Source organism: Dipodomys merriami, unplaced genomic scaffold (genome assembly GCF_024711535.1).
Source record: "Dipodomys merriami isolate MVZ:Mamm:240054 unplaced genomic scaffold, mDipMer1.0.p SCAF_27, whole genome shotgun sequence".
Taxonomy (NCBI): Eukaryota; Metazoa; Chordata; class Mammalia; order Rodentia; family Heteromyidae; genus Dipodomys; species Dipodomys merriami.
Genome location: NW_027204159.1, coordinates 5320766 through 5327616, shown reverse-complemented (window position 1 = coordinate 5327616; position 6851 = coordinate 5320766).

Genomic DNA, 6851 nt, shown 5'->3' with positions numbered 1-6851 from the left:
CCGCTTTTTCTGTTTATATAGTACTGAGGAATTGAAGCCAGGGCTTCATGCATGCACCTTACCACTAAACTACATTCCCAGTCCAATTTTACAGAACTTGAAAGACTAGTTTAATGTGCTACCATGTATCCATCCACCAATCTCAAATATTAACTCACTTCATAGGGGTTTAGTATTTCTAGAATCCTAGGCAACAGAGATGGAGAAGGAAGGAAGGAGAGAGGGAGAGAGGGAAAGGGTTTGACAAAATTTACGCTATCTTCTTTTCTTTAGAAGATGAATACTATGAACTATAAGAACAGAAAAATCACATTTTTTGTACTTCTCATTAGGTTACTTAGATTGAAAAAAAAGAAAAAAAAGTAAGTGATATTCTAAGAAATATCTTTTCTATTGTTTTGTTTTGTTTTTGTACCAGTTTTGGAGCTTGAACTTAGGCTCTAGGCACCATCCTTGAGCATTTGTGCCTAAGGCTAGTACTCTACCACTTTGAGCCACAGCTGCACTTTTTTTGGGGGGGGGAGGAGGGGGGTGATTAATTAGAGATAAGGGTCTTGGGGAAGCTGGGAGCTGGTAGCTAACGCTGAGATCTGGAGATCACGATTAGAAGCTAGCCCCAGCAGAAAAGTGTGTGAGACTCTTTTGTCCAATTAATCACAGAAAAAACCAGAAGTTATGCTATGGCTCAAGTGATAGAGTGCTACCCTTGCCAAAAGGAGCTCAGGGACAGTGCCCAAACTGTTCAAGCCCTAGGACTGACCAAAAAAAAGTTCAGGTACAGCACCCACACTCTGGGTTCAACCCCTAGAATTGGTGCCTGTGTGTGCATGCATGCGCGCGCGTGCGCGCGCGCACACACACACACACACACACACACACACTCACACACAAGCTTAGGGAATATGCTCAGGCAATGAATACAAGCTCCAGACTGGCACAAAACAAAACAAAACCAGAAACAAACACCCCTCCCCCCACCTTTCTCAGGGCTGGTAGATGCTGGGGAGGAGTGGAAACCTAGGGCTTGCTCATTTGTCAGGCTTTAGGTCCTCTGCTTTCACCACGATAGGGATGGAATGGGGCCAAGGTCTCAATGTTTCTTGGTGTTGCCATTTCATTTATCTTTGACCTTTGTCCTTCTGGCTGGTTCTTTATCTTTAAGGACAGATCACAGGCAGCCAACTTTGCTTGAACTGCCTTTTGGGCAGCTTTCAACTTTGTTTTCCCAGAGAAGAATGGGGCTGAGAAAAGCCCATCAGTGATGTGGATTGAAATGGGTACCTACAGGGCTAGTGCTGGGGTAAGTTATTTCCCTTTAGGGGGTTTCCATACTTGGGTAAAACAAGGCTCTTTGATGTAAAAGAAAGTGCTGTTTTCAGAGTAAATTTGACTAAGGCTTGAATTTTATCTATGTTCTCTATAATTTATCCTCTGCAAAATGGGTTGTTTTTAGAAATAACATCTTTTAGAGCATTTATTAACTTATAAGTTATGAAAATAACTTATTTTAATGTAGCAACTGGCAGATTGCCAAGGGCTCAAAGGTACAATGGCTGCGCTTGTGATAAAATGAGGAAGCTAAACACAGAAAAATAGGCAAGAGAGTCTCACAAGTAACTGTCTGAATGCAGTAAGGGAAGCCTGGGAGCATCAGGCTCACCCTTACTTGTAGGCACAAGTTAAATAATACATGCAATTTCTTTTTGCTCATCCAATTGGTAAAAAGTGAAAATATGCATAATGTCTACTGTTGGTCAAAGTTTAAGCAACTTGGGCTGGGAAGGTGGCTCAGTGATAGAGCTCTTGCCATGCATGCCTGAGGCCCTGGGTTTGATTCCTCAGCACCACATAAGCAAAAAGAAAAAAGCTGGAAGTGGTGCTGTGGCTCAAGTGGTAGAGCGTTAGCCTTGAGCTGAAGAGCTGAGGGACAGAGCTCAGGCCCAGAGTTCAGGCCCCACGACCGGATCCCCCCCCCCAAAAAAAAAAAGTTTTAGCAACTTTATTTCTTGGGATGTTCTACATGAATATATGTTGCACTATTGTTTACATGGAGAAAACTGGAAATAAGTTTTCTTTTCTTTTTTTTTTTTTTTTTTTTGGCCGGTCATGGGGCCTGAACTCTGGGCCTGGGCACTGTCCCTCACATCTTCAGCTCAAGGCTAGTGCTCTACCACTCGAGCCATTGCTCCATTTCTGGCTTTTTCTGCTTATGTGGTACTATACCTTACTTCTCCCAGTCTGTATGTCCTTCTTTAAATTCTTTTAATTTTCCCAATGATTATGTATTAGTATTATACAACTAAACCTGGGGATGAATATTTATTATTTTTGGGCTTGAAATGATGGGGGATTCTGGTGTGTGTGTGATGGTACCTGCCACTTAACTTTTTCCATCAAGGCTGATGCTCTACCACTTGAGCCACAGCTGCATTTCTGGCTTTTTGATGGTTAATTGGAGATAGTAGTCTCTTAGACTTTCTTTCCAGGCTGGCTTTGAGCTGTGATCCTCAGATCTCAATCTCTTGAATAGTTAGGGATACAGGCACAAGTCACTAGAACCCAGCGAAAGTTGATTTCTTGAAGTGAAGGGTGCAGGAGTATGATAGGGTGGTTAAATTTGATAGAGGGGGTGAAACTTATTGGAATATAGCAATAATATGTGTGGAAATGGAACAACGAAATATATACCTGCTATATAACTGATATAATCCAATAAACAAATAAAAATAAACAAAAAGGAAATCTTCCAGGCTCAGATTACAGCTCAGTGGTGAAACTCTTGTCTAACATGCCAATGACCTGAGTTCAATCCCAACACTGTAAAAATCAAACAACTAGAAAGGAAGAAAATTTCCACTGTGGTTGGTGGCTCATGCCTCTAATCCCAGCATTTGGTAGGCTGATGGAGGGAGAATCATGAGTTCTAGGCCACTTGGGTTACATAGTAAGACCTTGTTTCAAAAAACAAAAAAACTCTTTCACTTGATAGTTTGGGGGTTCAGGGCTTATATTGATGTATCATTAAACCCAATTGTCCCTCTTCTGAAGATGACAAAGAAAGAAAAGGAAAAACGAAAGTCCTGAGCTACTTTGAAAGAGGTAAGACAATCTCAGTAGTGTCTTAGAATCCAAGGCCTTTTTTGACACAGAACTCAAAGTCTTCCATTGCCTCTCCTCCTCCTTTTATGTGAGCATGTCAGATTTTATTAGAAATGCCTAATTCCTAATAATGAAAAAATTCTTTAGATTGTAGGAAGCTTTCCTGGATTATAGGTACTCATTCATTTCTCTGTGACATTTTTCTTTTACTACCACAAACTATAACTGAGTAAGAAAACAGTCAAAAGTACTTAATTTAAGCCAAGCACAGTGTCTCAAACTTGGAATCCTTGCTACTTTGGGGGCAGAAAAGTCGGTGAGAGTCTTATCTCCAATAAAATACTCAGGAAAAGCTGGAAGTGGCGCTGTGTGTGACTCAAGTGGTAAAGCCCAGCCTTGAACAAAAGAGCTCAGGCCCTGAATTGAAGCCCTGGCACTGACAAAAAAAAAAAAAAAAAAAAAGTCTCCATAATCTGCCCCTGATACTTCAGTCCAAAGACTATCTCAGCCTCTCGAATAGATAGGATTATAGGAGCAACCACCAACACCTGCCTTGTTATCTACTTCTTGAAGTCTATTAATGTTTGCTGTTGAATGCTTGAATTGATTCATTGTAAGTATTATTCTAAAGGTATTTCCTGCAATTTTTTTTTTTTTTTTTTTTTTTTTGTCTGTGGTGGAGCTTGAACTCTGGGCCTGGGCATTGTCCCTGAGCTCTTCAACTCAAGACTAGCGCTCTACCACTTAAACTACAGCACCCACTTCTGTTTTTTTTCTGTGTATGTGGTGCTGAGGAATTGAATCCAGGGCCTCATTCATGCGAGGCAAGCACTCTACCACTGAGACACCCTCCCAGCCCCAGTTTCCTGCATTTTTTAGTGATATTATCCTACAACTTATATTCCTTGGAACCACACCTTTAGGATTTCCAGAGAGAATTTATTTTTTGCTTTTGCCAGGTACCTGGGTACTAATTTTCAGCTCATTATTTTCTGGGTCACAAGGGTGATGTGAATTCTAACCCCTCTATATTACCCTTGGAATACTCAGAAGAGTTTTTTTTTCTTCCTTTGTTCCAACTCCATTCATGGTATAGATGGAGAGAATCAGGTGTGGTCACCTTTTCCCTACGAAGGTCAGGATTTTTGCCCCTCTCAATAAAGATACAGAACCTTTGTGGGTCTAGTAGTGGGGAGGATGCTAACCTAATGAAACATGAGCAAAACCCCGACCCACAGAACAGGAGTGTCCTTTTCTGTTTAAACAAAGTCACAGAAGGCTTTCCAGATAAATGATACTTAAGCTAAACTTAGTTTTCTTTTTTTTTTGGGGGGGGTTCGGTTGTGGGGCCTGAACTCTGGGCTTGGGCGCTGTCCCTCAGCTCTTCAGCTCAAGGCTAGCGCTCTACCACTTGAGCCACAGCACCACTTCCGGCTTTTATTCTTTTTGCTTATGTGGTGCTGAGGAATAGAACCCAGGGCCTCATGCATGCAAGGCAAGCGCTCTACCACTGAGCCACCTTCCCAGCCACTTAAGCTAAATGTGGGATACTGAACAACTGTTGGGTCATGAGGACAAGTAGAGTACTGATTGCTGTATGTCCAGCACTTAGCACAGTATGGGGACATATAGTAAGTACTTAGTAAATACTTTTTAGTGCATGAATCAGAAGTATCAAAGTGTTTCCAGGTGCATGAAACAACACATGCAAAGGAGACACAAATAGCAAAATCTTACTAGAAAGCAATATATTTAGTCAAGCCATGGACCATTTCTTTTCTCTTTCTTTTTCTTGGGGGCTGGGGGTAGGGTAGTCATGGAGCTTGAACTTGGGGCCTGGGTGCTATCCCTGAGCTCTTTTTTGCTCAAGGTTAGTACACTACCACTTTGAGCTACAACTCCACTTCAGATTTTCTGGTAGTTAATTGGAGATGAGGGTCTCATGGACCTTACCTGCCTAGTCTGGCTTTGAACCATTATTCTTAGATCTCATCCTCCTGCGTAGTTAGGATTACAAGGGTAACCACCAATATCTGGCCATTATTTCTTCTTCTTTTTTCTTCTTTCTTCCTTCTTTTTCCTTCTTCCTTCTTCTTCCTCCTCCTCCTCTTCCTCCTCCTCCTCCTTCTTCTCCTTCTCCTCCTCCTTCTCCTCCTTCTCCTTCTTCTTCTTTCCTCCTCCTCCTCCTCCTCTTCAATGAAAGTGATTTTACAGTGTTTGTTTTTGGTAAGACCTTTGCAGTCAGATTGCAGTCTACAAACATTTGGGCTGCCAGTTTGCCTCAGGTGTGGCTCCAGTAAAGGATGCCTGAAGAGAAGCCTAGGTAGCCACATGGCACAAAGGCCCTAAGGTAGAGTATATGGAATAACAGAACCCCATCCTGGCTGCATTTCTGGCCAAGAGAGAAGGTCATCATCTCACAGAATCCTGCACACTCTTTTCTTTTCCCTACAAAGATACAAAGAGAGGGAAGAGAAGAAAGGGGTATTTATTCTTTGTTATTTATTTCTAACAGTAAAAGTTCTGATTATAGAAAAAATATATCTAGCTGACCGAAGGAATTTAATCAAGAAGTCACAACAAATTACAATGAATGATCGCATTGACTTATGTTCTACACTGAATGTGAAAGTTATCAGGCCAGAAATGTGGACTTGGCAAAGATGAGAGTTGTTGTCAATTGTTCAACTCCCCAAAGTAGATGTGACTGGCACAAGGGGCTATGGGAGTAAGTGTAGAAGCTGAAATCCACATTATGTTAACTTTGGTCCTATTCCAAAAGCATTCTGTTTCAGAGATACATAAGATGAAGCTTTTTGAGGCTAGAGATCATGATTATTATCCTCAATCACAATGTCTGGCTTATAATAGTTGCTCAAGAAATATGTGTTGACTAAATAAATGACACAGAGGTTACTTTGGGTTGCTAAGAGCAGAACAGTATTTGCCTTCATTTTGGCTGCTGGCGTGGGATTTGTACACTCTGGAACAGTTTCTTCTCTTTTAAGCTAGTGATATTTTCTGTTTATGAAGAACATGCGTTCTTGCGTACTGGAACAATGGTCCTGGGCAAAGTGGCACAGATAGATTTCCAGTGCATTCTTCAGAGGAGCCAGCAATGTTACTCTCTAATGGTGAGTTGCTTCTCCTTTATCAGAAGGTTTTAATTTTGATGGGTTTTTAGCCCTTTCTTTCTTCCGATAAAGAGATGAATACTTCAAGAAAGACGATTGCACGAGCTTGATAGCATTTCCACTGCTCACTATGAGAACCAGAGAGTAGTTTTAACTGCCTTCCCCTTGTGTAGCAATAGCCTGTATGCAAAACTGTGCATGTTTTTCCATCCTTATTTACAGCCATATCTTATTCTATAAGTACGTAAACATCTTTACTTAGGAAAAAGGGTGCTTATACTTAGTGTTAAGAAGAAGGTTAAGAAGATCTTCAAAATTGCAACAAGAGTTTTAAAAACAAATTAACAGCTGGGGGTTGGTGATCCATGCCTGTAATCCTAGCTACTTGGCTGGGTCATGATTTGAAGCAAGTCTGGGAAAGTTAAATCTGTGAGAGACTCTTATCTCTAACTAACCAGCAAAAAGCTAGAAGTAGAGCTGTAGCTTAAGTAGTAGAGCACTAGCCTTGAGCACTAAAGGTCAGAGACAGTGCCTAATCTCTGAGTTCAGGATTGGCACACTAGCACAAAAATAAACTGAGGGCCAGGAAGGTGGCTCAGTGGTAGAGTGCTTGCCTCG